The following is a 13255-nucleotide window of genomic DNA, read 5'->3' as shown; positions in this document are numbered from 1 at the left end:
AGAACAATAAGTAGGAAAGAGTGGAAAAAGATAAAAGAAAAGCAGTAAAGAGATACTAAAAGGTATCAAGAGAAAGAGAGCTATAAAAGGAACGAACAATTGTGGAATCCAGAAAGAAGAATAGAACAAACATGAGTGGGAACACAAGAAAAAACAGAAAAATATCATGAACATCCATGGGAGTTAAGGTCGGCCAAGAAGCTGACCAGGAGAGAAGAGGAGATCAATACTACAGAGAAATACATCCAGAGAAAAAGAAAGGGACAGTTCAAGTGCCCGAGGCACCAGGATCCTGTGAGGTCGCTTTTTGAATCTCCATCTCGATCTCCAACTGGTTGTCCAAGAAGGTAGTTAGATCAGCCGGCTCATCGAAAATTCTAGAACGCCCCTTATAAGTGATGCGGAATTTCGATGGACCAGAAAACGAGAAGGGAATACCCATTTCAGAGAGACGTTTTCGAAGATTGAGGAAACCTTTTCTCCTGATAACCGTATCTCTGGCAAAGTCCTGAGAAATGGATATCCTATGACCGTCCCAAAAGACTTGTTTAGCTTTCCGCATGTGAGATAGAATCAGTTCAGTATGCTGATGCCGCAATGGTTTAAAAATGATTGCTCTCGGCTGGGTAGCTGCCTTAGATCGAAACGTAGGGACACGGTGTGCTCTTTCAATCTCAAAGTCTCTATGGAAAGAAATTTGTAAGGTATCCGGAATCCAATGAGATAAGAACTCTATCATAGATGAAGATGACTTCTCTGAATCTTCCGGCAGACCAAAAATGCGTAGGTTAGATCTACGATTACGATCCTCCTGCTCGGTTAAGTCTCTGCGCAATGCCGCCATGGAGCGCTCCAAGTGGTTGAGGGATCTGGAGTGTTTTTGTACACTATCTTCTGCAGAACTGATTCGTGATTCAGACTCAGATACACGAAGAGAGAGGGCCTTAAAGTCATTCCTGATAGCAGCCACCTCCACTTGTAATAAATCTGTGTTTGTTTTCGTGGACTGCGCAATATCATGAACTTGATTGAGGCGCACTAAAATTGTGTCCAGCGTTGATGCAGCTTCTGACTGAGGAGGGTCAGGCGTAGGAGACAGTGACTTAAGCCTTTTTAACGACGTGCCCACGTCCTTTGAGTCTTTATTGGTCGAAGAACGCCCCATATTGGCAGCCATAAAGAAGCAGCCTCCAGAAAAAATGCACAACCACTTGAGGAAAAAGAGAGAGGAAAGAGTGCGCAGACTATACCATAAAAGATATAGATATAGCACACTAAAGTCAATGGGCGCTAAAATATGAACAGCGGCGGACTTATATGCAAGGCAGACAAGTAGCAGAAAATAACACAGCTACAAAAACGCAGGGGAGCACAATAATGAACTTGTGGGAAAAAGATTCATACCCACTTGAGAGAGCAGCCCTGAGAGAAATAACGCATGGAGAGCTTAATCCCATCCAAACAGCAAAGATACAGCATAAAAAAGAGAAAAAACGTTACCAATTGCAGGCATCACTGTGAAGACAAAAGGAAACATCCGCTACAAAATTGCAAGTTTGTAGCTCAGGCGGCGCTTCTGAGGAGAAGAGAGATTAGCGCGAAGAGCGGGAAAATGGCGTCCGCTCGTGAGGTAAACGAGCGCCTCTGAGGCAAATAGCAGACTACATGCAGCCGGGAGCCAAACGCACACAAAAACACCTTCAGGCAGCGCTCCTCATGTTCCGGTGCAGAATGGTGTCTTTTCCGCCGGCAAGGGCAGCTGGACACGGAGAAAGCAGCTCAACGGGCCAGACTTGCCACGGAGCTCAAGCGCGATCCGCCATACTGCAGCGGCGCGCAAGCCACGCCCCCTTGAATATTTGCTTTTGATCAAAAATGTACATACCGCCTTTTCACCAAACAAAGTCTGTTTTTCATATTGATATTGGTGGTGTGCCTTTTCAATACTCGGCTTCGACCATGATATGTCACAAGGTCAAGACTGTTACTGGCTGAAACGCATTGAGTTTTTTCCTGTATGGGCCGAGTAAAAACTACCACAAGTGACTCTGTTGATAGGGTTTGTTTTCCCGAAATTGGATTATGGAGTGTTTTGGGAGCAAATATATATAGTTATAAAGTTAGGTCTGGTTTTCCATAGAAAGAGCATTTTTTGGTTTGCTGATATTTTGCCACGTTTAACAAATCTTCATGTAACTTCCCATAAAAACGTTCTTCCACCTCAACTTATTCCTGGAAAGTTTTGGGTTGATCAATTAAGCAGGGGTGAGAAAAAAGAGTGGGTCTCAAAACAATAAATCCCCATGCTTTTTTCATAGACATGTTTAAACAAGGCTACAGCAAAAACTGCTGGCATTGCACCAAATTCGTCAGGAAGCTATATTTTGGTCTGTAGATTGTGTTTTTTTTGGAGTTAATGTCAATCAGTTGTTTTTGAGAAATTTAGGGTAAAGAATTATTGTATACTTTGGCACTTTGGGCACAACAATCTCAAGAGACTCTCGCAGGAGCTCCAATTAAAAAAATAGAGATTTCTGGTTGGCCCAGGAAGTTTTATATGCCTTGGGCCTTCTCGCTCCCACACGAGTCAGAGTCCTGTAAGAACGAGCGCCCTGATTGGCAGCCAGCAACATAAGAAAAATGTTGCTTGCATCAATTAAAGGACTCAGGGGCTCAGTCTCCTGTCATGTAGTTATAAAACAATTAAGATATATAGGGGCAGGGTATAGATACCCTGACCCCATGAGCCTCAAGGGCAGACTCAGAGGGACCACCTCTCTCTGCCAAAAAAGAAAACACATTTCAAACAAATCTGCGATTCTGCTAGACTCTTGCAGGATTGAAAATAACAAAACAAAACAAAATGACGGGTGAGCCTCATTTATTCATTATAAGCCCAAGGGGTGCGCTGCCCCCTACCTGAGCCATTAGAGGCCCTTGCCGGTGTCAAACACTTGTAAGCGGAGAGGGGGTTGCACAGCCCCCCTCCCCGAGCCTCGTGATGCCCCAGGGTGCCCATCCCCAGGACACACATTTTTTTAAATGGGTAGGGGGGCTTGTGGCCCCCACCTCCTTAGCCTCTTTTGGGCCCGGGGAACTCACCCAGGACTGAAAATGTTCAAATTGAGAGGGAGCTGTATCAAACTATATACATATTGCAGTTAAGTAAGGTAAATCAAGGCTTACCTATATATACTTACCTTCACAATGTTTTGGTAGTCACTATTCCTAAAGTTTGGGCTAGACTGTTCCTACACAAGCAGGATCAAGGCTGATTTGCATTTGGCTTGTTCCTGGCTCAAGTGACATGCGGTAATAAAATTGTGACCTGAGGTGTGGTCCAAGTAATTCCCAGTGTGACTGTGATGAATTCAAACATTCCACCCAATACTCTTTGATTGTCCTACATGTGACGGGTATAAGCAGGCGAGGGTCACTATGCCATAGGATAAAGCTCACTACCAAAGCCTAACTAGGCCAAAACTAGTCTTGGTTGCTTGCTTCTTGGTCATAGGGACACTGGAACAGGACCAAAGCTGATTCTTATGTCTGGTTCTTTTCTCAGGTGGCATGGAGGGCACAAAAACAACAGTGTGGAATGAGACCATAATAAATGCCAGTGGCTAAGATTAAATAAAGCAATTGATCTAACAGTTTTGTGTCTGTTCTGTGACACCCAAAAGGGAATGGGTGTCCCAAGACGTAGGTCATGTGATCATTATGCAACAGGAATCAAGCTATACTTCACTAGGAAAAAGCAGACTCGTGCTGCTTGTGTTCCCATTGAGAGGTGAACCGCTATGACTGGGCTAGACTGTTCTCATCTGCACAAGATCTAGGTTGATTTGCATATGCCTTGTTCCTGTCTGAGGTGGCATGGTGGGCAAAAAAGTATTGACTGGAATGCAGCCTGAGTAATTACCAGTGGCATTCCACCCACATTTGTTTTGTTTTCCTCAGTACCACATCCTAAGCATGATGGGTATGTCCAGACTTGGTTCCTGCCCTTGCTGTGCCCCAGAAACAAAGCTATTGCTCACTGACATGGCCTGACTAGGCCAAAACGGTCCTGGGCCGCCTGTGTTTAGGGTCAGACTGGAAAACAAGAGCAAGCTTAGCAAAAATGTTCCAAACAGTCCCACTACCTTTCTCCTCTCAAATTTCTCGTTCTTCTTTTCTCTTTCCTCTTTCTTATCTGAAACACCATATGTGCCTGCTGTAATTACCTGGGGAATCTGGAATAAGTTGAAGAGACACCTATAGTGGGCCTCTACCTTCAAAAACCAGCGTTCAGTGGCTCCCTAAAATCAGGAAAGTGCTGAGTGGAATAAATGGGCAGTCGATGGCTGATTCTGTTTCTGCTCAGAGGGATCCTGGGGTGGCTGTATGAGCTGGACTGTTCTCATGAGAGAAGGGCCAATACTGATTTACACACGGAGGATTCCTGCTCGAGGTGGCATGGTATGCAAAATAAAATGATGGACTGAAAAGAGGCCTCAGTTAATTACCAATGACTGAAATTAATGCAGTTTTCCTCAGTGCAATGCCCTGAGTATAATTGGTATACCCGCCTGAGTGCACTGTGTTAACTGTACCACAGGAACAGAGCTATACCTCACTGACAAGCCTATCTAGGCAGAACCGGTCTGGGGTGTTGTGTTCCTATTCCGAGGGAACCTGACAATGCAGTTCGGGCAGACTGTTTGCATTGGACAGGACCAAGGGTGATTTGCACATGGCTGGTTCCTGTCTGAGGAGGCATGGTGGGCAAAAAATTATTGACTGGAGTTCAAGCATTCCACCAATCACTTTTTGTTGTTTTTCTCAGTGTGATGTAATACGTGTGATGGGTATACCAAGTGCTGGGTCCAATGCTTACAGTGCCAAAGGTCTCAATCTGTCTCCTACTGACAAGGTCCAAGTTGGCTATAACTCAGTGTTGGACTGACCTGTAGGGTCCGATAGGTCTAAGAGGCTGATGTGGATGGTCAATATGTGGGCCGGAGTCAGAAGCCCTTTCAGAGGACCAGGTGGCATGGAGGGGATACTGGGCTCAAGCATGGGGGTTGAAACTTTTACTCCAGACATCCTCTTGGGCCTGAATTACTATGCATCCTGAGTAACTGGGCCAAGTATCCCTTTTGCACTTGACTCTCATGGTATATGTGATCCGAGCAGTCCAAGACTCCCCGATGGGGAGGTGTGAATACGGATAATGAACATAGACTCATCTCAATATCTGAGCAGCAGCAGCAATAAATCATTTTCTAGGCAAATACTCCATTTTATGAAAAAAAGAGAAGCAGTTTATATTCTACTGCAACCAACACAAGGGAAAATAATTCAAAAATAATCAACCAAGTCCCCTTGAGGTCAAAGTTCTAGTGTTTCTTTGGCTAGTCCCTGTACCACTCACTCCTTGCGTTAGTTATAGTGGCCATTCCTCATTCACTGTTGGAAACATCCAAAATATTACCTACTAGCAGTCTGAATCTCAAGACTCCACTTTGACTCTCAGTTAAAGTAAATGGTGTTCTAGCGCTGCAGTGCTATTAGCAGCAAGTCTCCCCGGGGCTGACAGGCCTGATTCCACTCTTACCTGCATTGGCAGGTGTGAAGCTTCTGGAGTTCCTGAGTGCGTCCCATCTGCAGGCTCTCACAGCGGCTGCAGACAAGTTAAGGTAATGTGGCCACTTGCAGCCCAGGCAGCTGCACTCAGCTGGCGCTGAGTCTCTCATTCGTGGTTGGGCTCTAAAGATAACCGGAGGCTTTTTGTGGCACATCCTGCGGAGTAAATGTTCATATGGCTCATGATGGGGTGTGGCTACAATAATTCTGTCCTGGGTCCATCGCCTGGGTGACGGTGCTCCCAGCTTCTTTAGAGGGGCGGAACAGATTGCAATCCTTGGTGCTCCCAGAGACCCCCTCCGGCATACGGGGTCACTGCAACTCACAGCCCACATTCTTCTGCCAGATCTGTACGGTAGTACTCTCCCCAGCCCCCCTCCTGGCCGACAAGGTAACTGCTTTACTACTGCAAAGGGCTACAGCACCTTTCCGCACAGCAGTCTCTCTTCGGTGAGCCTTCCTGGCATATGGGGTTGCTGCTTCTCTACCATGCACGGGCTCAAGCCCGATCTACTCCGCATGACTCATGGCTGAATTCAAGGCGGTCCTTTCCTGGTATACAGGCTTTTAGACTTGGCCCTGCACATGGGCAGTGACCCAATCGGTGCAGCAGCCATTTCCTCACACCTCGCACAGGGAGTCCATTCAACAGGGCTCCCCACTGCACATTGTTCCCTCCAACTCTCTCCTCTTCCTCATAGAACACAATGCTCTTGCCAAGCAGATAGGCACTGGGGCTCCAGCAGGTGGTCTTGGATTCGGTGGGTGATGTCCCCTCACGCAGCTGGGAGACTAATAGGCATTGACCCCTAGTTCTAGTCACAGGCAGAAGTCTTGCAGAGCTTCCCCTCCTCAAACAACCCATCTGACTGCTTGGCAGATTACTGATTTTGTGGGGTCTCATCTTCCCCTTCTTATAGTACATCTCTGTCCCAACAGTCAGTTTTTTGGTTGTTTATAGGCCTGTTTCATGATCTGCTGGGCCAGTTTTTACTGTTGATTTCCCTGATAATAAATCAAACATTGCCAGCAACAAGCTCAAATCCATGCAGTGATTAATACCCTGAAAAACACTGTTGCAACATGTCTGTACAATTCCAAACTGCCCCAATTTGCAAAAATGGGCCACTTTTTTAGCTACCTAATTCACTAATAGGAATTGCTTTTATTTTGCTGCTTAAGCCTATTTCTAGCCTTGGTCCAACCCCACCATAACCAGTCTAGGTTTTTTTCCCCTAGGCAAGAGAATGGCAATGGAGCTGCCCTGACAGTTTGCGCTCGACTGTGCCCACTGCAGCAAGACTACGGCTAATTTGATTTGATTTTAATTCAAGCATTTTACCCATCATTCCTTTTGTTTTCCGAAGTCCGATTTTTTTTAAATCAGGGTATGTATAATTCAATATTTAGGTAGTATGCTGTCATAGGAGATCATTTTTAGTTGCACTTTCTAGACTAGTTTCAAGTTTCATAATTTTCTGAAATATTGGCAGAGCGCATACCTTCTGACACAACATTATCATGCCGGTTCCGCATAATAGATCTTAAAACTCACAGCTGACATTATCAAGAAGCAGTTATTGACTGCAAATTGTTGATGATTTTTAGCGATGCAGGCCCGTCAAAGATAGGTTGTTTTTCCAGCATAAAAGATGAGCTGGGGCAATTATTGATTTTGACCTCAAATTAGAATCTGGAAATTTACTTTCAAGGGTTTATAGTTGCTCCCAACTTTTTGAAAAAAGCGTTTTCAATATATTTTGGCAACACTGAATTGCATTAATCGGTTGTACGACGGTACACCGCATGTAAATACATCACATGCCTGTGCCACGCATTTTTAGCACAAATGTTTCTACCACGAATATGCATTCACAACGCATGCCAATACCACGCATGTTTAGATTTAAATGTTTTTGTGGAGGGAGACCCCCCACACCCCCTCAACGTACCTTACATGCGTGGTATTGCATGCATTGTAAATGCACATTCGTTGTAAGAATATGTGTGCTAAAAAATGTGTGGTAAAGGCACAACGAGGTCAAAACCTCGTTGTAAATGCTGTTTCCCGCCTTAATCGAGTGACGCGTGAAATCATGCTGAGACATATGATGCCATCATTTAAGTATTTTTATTGTTTGGTTTTCACTAACCTTAATACATTTCAAATATTTTACCAGTGTTAAATCACAGCAAGATGAAAAAACAAAGGGTATCAGTGCATGTTTTTGTTGTGAATTGTCCTAGTAATAAAATATACAACTGTACATCCCAGTGAATCTGAAATTGCATTTATATAGCTCTGACTACCTATTACGAAGCTATGAAGGTTGTTCAGATCTGGACAGGATCAACTTGCAGTGGCTGATTATAAAAGACAGTTAGAAGTCATCAATTAAAAAAATGATTTGTTAGGATAACACAATTTCAAGCATTGAATAATTTACCTCTGATACACAAAGATTCAAGTAAATTTGGTTAGTTTATTCATTGACTAATCTACCCCTCTGCGAATGTGTAATCTAATGATTTCCATTAATTTGCAAATATTTTGTTGCTCATGTGCAAAATATGCATGTTATGAAATGTTCATGTAAATGTATCTGATCTACCAAAGTAAAGAATATTTTGTCCACACTATTGACCGTGAATTAGGCATCGGAAGGGATAGAAGTTGATACACTTTGCTTGCACTTGGCTCCCTTGGCCTTGTCCTTTTTTCCACCTCGTCCCTGGGGCTCAGGCAGCTGCAGAAAGAACAAGTAAATGGGCTCTGGGAGCCATGTTGACTTTCTGTAATTTCCACTCTTCCTCTGGCTTTCTCTGCCTCTCAGTAGCGGCGTTTTGGGAAAGGAGTCAAACCTCTGGTTTCATCAGGAGTTCAAGTCAAACAAGGAGTGTGAGGTCACTTTCACAATCCCTGGCATTTTGGTGAAATAACGTCAATGCCCATTAGGTACATCAACCACTCTTTAGCGTGAATCTTGCATATGCACAAGTGTAAAGTGAAAACGGATGTATGTTATCCTACCTTTACAGAATAGCACTTTTTATCTGGAAGAAGCATTCCTTTTGTCGGAAACACCAATTTAAAAAAATCCATGTTTGTATCCTTACATTTGCCCAGGTAAAATTAATAAATTACAAGAATACTCCGGGTTGAACTAGCAGTACATGACTAGCAGGAACACTGAGGAGCAAATCTGTTTAGTGATATTGGAAAAATCTCATCTTGTCCTTTCAGAAATTAAAGGCGCCACCCAGTGAAGGATGCCACACTATTTCTTAAAATCCAAGCAGACCTTTTCAAACAAAGGAACATTCTGGAATGTTCATTGTAGTTTATTGTTACCGATGCAGGACTCTGGAAAAAAGAGAACAGTTTTTTTCTCTGACCTGGATGTCTCCTTCAAATATGCATACATTATGTATTTATAGTACACATATGAAAACGTAGTTTACATTTACACTTCTGTTATCTTTTGTGATTCAGTCCCTTTTTTCCCATACATCGATTAATAATCTCTAGCAAGTATAATTTCTTTTGGGACCAGGTTTTCCTTTTTTATTCAAACTTTTCTCTGTTCTTTCTTCGAATTGATAGGAACCGGGTGATACAATTCGCTCCCTTTAGCAGAACACCTTGAATAAGGCGGTATCCCTGGACTAGCGTTTGCAGGTGCACCTTTCCAGATCTGGCTGCACAGCAAATGAGGTGAATAGATAAATACGAAAAAATTATGTTTGTGGAGGCAGTGCCTTGTGGAGGTGATTAGTTTTCCCTATCTCAATGCAGCTGAACAAACAAGCTGTGCTCAGATTGAAACGCATGAGTCAAAAATGAAAGCTAAAACACTCAATGAAAGGCAGATCAACCAAAACCTGATGGCAGGTTAGTGATATAACTGGGATTGGCAACGTTTCAACGTGAAAAAATGAGATTTGCTGGAGAGCAGGATATCTTGAACTTCTATTTGGTGGGGCTTTTTAGAGCAGAGTGTTGTCTGAGGGCTATTTGTGAACAGGCTAATGCCTCGCGTGATCTCAGGTGTGTGTCTGCCCTGCTGAAAGGGTTCTCCGAATGCTGGTTCGGTGGGTGTGAAGAAGCCCATCTAAGCCACATGTCAATGGATACTGGATGTCTGAGGCCACTGATAATGTTGGTTGATGTACTTGGTCGAGGTTTTGTCTGCCAACAGTAAAAGCAGCTCTGGGAAACGCCATAAAATCGGCCCAAAAGTGCATTGAGCGAGAGCGCATAGCAAGCGCTTCCGACTGCTAAGGACGGTTTCCCGAGCCGGAAAGTTGGGTCTCCCCTCAGGAACGTTTTGACAATTTGAGGTCAAACCATGTATTTCTTGGCCCAATCTTACATATGTATTAGATAAACATTCACAGGTTTTAGAGGTAGCTCTGAAGGGACATAAATGAAATATTCAAATACTTGAGGATCTAGCAGCGAACCCAAGACCTTTTTCTCTCCACAGAAGCAAATCATGTATGAGAAATCTGTGTCCCTCCCAGAATTCTGCTGTTACTGTACATATTGGAGTTACGTGTTTGGGCAGCAAACAGCGCGCAATCACAATTTTACCCAGGTAAATTTCAACAGAGAAAAATGCCAGGTAAACAGGCCCATAGCCAGAAGTATATTTTTAGTGGCCCTGGCCCTAGCTATGACCAAACATTAAAGCTGTGCTCTATAGGTGCATTCTATCCTAAATACTGGTTGCACTACTAAATAACGACCCCTGGAATATCAGCATACAAGAATATCAAGGACATAATATTTAAAGGTAAATGCCTATAGGAAAGTATAGATTTACTACTCCTAAGCCCACATCTGCATACCTTGAAGGTATATATATTACGGTAGGTACATATGTGTGGAGTAAGGTATATCCTTATATCTAATTCATATGTCTGTTTGTGAGTTGCATATAGCAATACATAGCTCGGTGACCCCTGACACGGTAATGATTGCCACAAGACCTACATGCGTGTCATAATCTCGCTCCAGCTCCTCGTCAGTGAATTTCAGAGAAGCCCAGCAACCACACTACCGTCTTCTGATTTTTACTTCTCTCACAGATGGATGTGTTAATTTAGAGAATAAAACATACTTTTGGGATAGAAAACAACTCTATTACGCACAAGAAAACGCCTCAGTGTAGGCCCTCAGTAGGTTATTTGTATGAGAGAAAAAGTGGCAGCCACACACTGCTGCCCTTCGTGAACACAGTAATTACGCTGGCTCCCCGCTTGCATGCACCCACCCACCACCCATTTGTGTGCCTCACCACTCTCGGTAGATGCCACCCGCCACTGGTGACTGACCTATCGTCAATGAAGGGATAGGCTCCCTAAGACACAAGCAAAGATAAAGACTGCCTTGCATATTGAGCCAATTCTGGCGATGTGGGTAGCTGTAGTATTTAGGCCAGAGCTCAGTCAGCAGTGAGGGAAACCTTGTAGGCCTAGACCTTTCTGAAAACAAGGTACTTAGTGAAGTCTAGGGTGGTGTAGTTTGTGTGGATCCCAATACTTTTTCTTAACCAAAATGCCCTGCACACACCAAACTTTAGATTATCCTCATATTTCTGTGAAAGGAAGTTCTGGAATCTGTGAGGATCCATAAAATTCCTACCATCCAGAATTCCCACACTTTTCTCAATAAACGAACTACCCCAAAGGTTCACCAAATAACATGTATGTAGTATATTAATCTGGCATGGTCCCAGATTCTTTCAAACAGGCGGCTGTATTGCCCATATTAAAAAAGCTGGGCGCCGACCCTTCGGTCATGAGTAACTTTCGACCGATTTCCCTTCTTCCCTACTTGGGGAAAATCCTAGAGACCTACGTCACTCGCTGCCTCAGTGCATTCATCGAGGGCTCTTCCTTTTTGGATAATCAGCAAACTGGCTTCTGGCCAGCTCATTCCACCGAAGCTGTTATTGTGGCCATGATGGATGTGCTGAGGCAAGGCGCCGACAAGAATATTGCCCAAGCTCTTGTACTATTGGACCTGTCGGCGGCGTTTGACACGGTCGATCATGCCATCTTGATCGACCGTGTCAACAACGCGGGTTTCCAAGGCGTGGCCCTCTCATGGATTACATCTTACCTGCACCAGCGCTCCCAGGCAGTCCACCTGTCCACTTATTCCGCTTCTTTTTCCCCCTTATCTTGTGGGGTCCCTCAGGGCTCTGCTCTGTCGCCACTTTTGTTTAATCTCTACATGCAACCCCTCATGGCATCCCTCCGCCACACCCCGTCACTATTTTTAATTATGCGGACGATTTACAACTGATTTTTCCTGTTGATCCCTTCCCCTCTTCCTGCACCAACTTTCAATCCACTATGCTTGTGATCTCTGAGTGAATGCACTATAGTCAGCTTAAGCTTAATCCTAACAAGACGGAGTTGGTGCTGATGGGTGGGCCAGCTAACCCCTGGAATTCCAACTTCTGGCCCCCCTCCCTTGGGCCTTCGCCCTGCCCTGTCAATTCGGTAAAGAGCCTAGGCGTTATTATATCTAGTTATTGGTTATTCATCATCAATATGTTCATGGCGCAAAGTCAGTCATCAAGTTTTAAATTGTAGAGGTCTTCCAGACCATCCATTATTATATCTAGTGACCTGTCTATGAGGCCTCAAATTAATGCAGTAACATCTTCCTGTTTCTTCCATCTACGCAGGATATGCAAAATGCGTAGATTCCTTACCACTGAGGCCCTCATTCTTGTCATCATGGCTCTCGTTACCTCGTTACCTCGCGTATTGACTACGCCAACTCCCTCTATGTTGGAATTCCGGCTTACCATTTACACCGGCTGCAGCTGGTGCAAAACCAGGCGGCAAGACTGGTCTTTCATCAGCCCAAACACCAACATGTCTCACCCCTGTTGAGGAGACTGCACTGGCTTCCCGTGGCCTATCGCTGCTCGTTCAAACTTGGCTGTACTGTTTTTAAGGCCCTTATAGACCAAGCCCCTGCCTTTATCACATTCAGCCTTCAGCGTTACACCCCCTCTAGAGATCTCCGGTTTATCTCTCACAACCTGCTGATGACCCCAAGGTATAAACGTAAAAAGCATGGAGGATTGTGTTTTTCTTTCTTGGCCCCCACTATGTGGAATTCCCTCCCTATTTCCCTTAGGCTCTGTCCTCGTTATGTTTGTTTCCGTAAATTACTTAAGACTCATCTTTTTCAGCTAGCTTATTGAGTTATCCCGCTGCCCTGTTTTCCCCCGCAACTGTTTTGAGCGCCATGAAACCATCTGGTGACCGAGCACGTTACAAATATTTTTAACATAACATAACAACATAATTACATAGGATATCATAAAAGCAATTTATTTGCTATAGAAATAAATTAGACAAAGATAAAAGTAGAATTTGAAAGGAGTCAATACATTTCAAAAAGTAGATTCATGCTACACATCTTAAATTACAATATAGAAAAATGTGAAAATGTTATTTGATGTTCTGCTAAGAAGTCTAGAGAAGTCAACTATAATACAAATTATTTCAATCTCAAATGCCCTGAATATGGTAAGAGATGTATTCTCAGTGGGTTTAACCTGGCAGAATTAGCTAGCTAATAATCCATTTTGAAAGATAG

The sequence above is a fragment of the Lissotriton vulgaris genome, chromosome 4_1 (assembly GCF_964263255.1).
Source record: "Lissotriton vulgaris chromosome 4_1, aLisVul1.2, whole genome shotgun sequence".
In the NCBI taxonomy this organism is placed as follows: domain Eukaryota; kingdom Metazoa; phylum Chordata; class Amphibia; order Caudata; family Salamandridae; genus Lissotriton; species Lissotriton vulgaris.
This window is presented reverse-complemented; position numbering follows the sequence as displayed.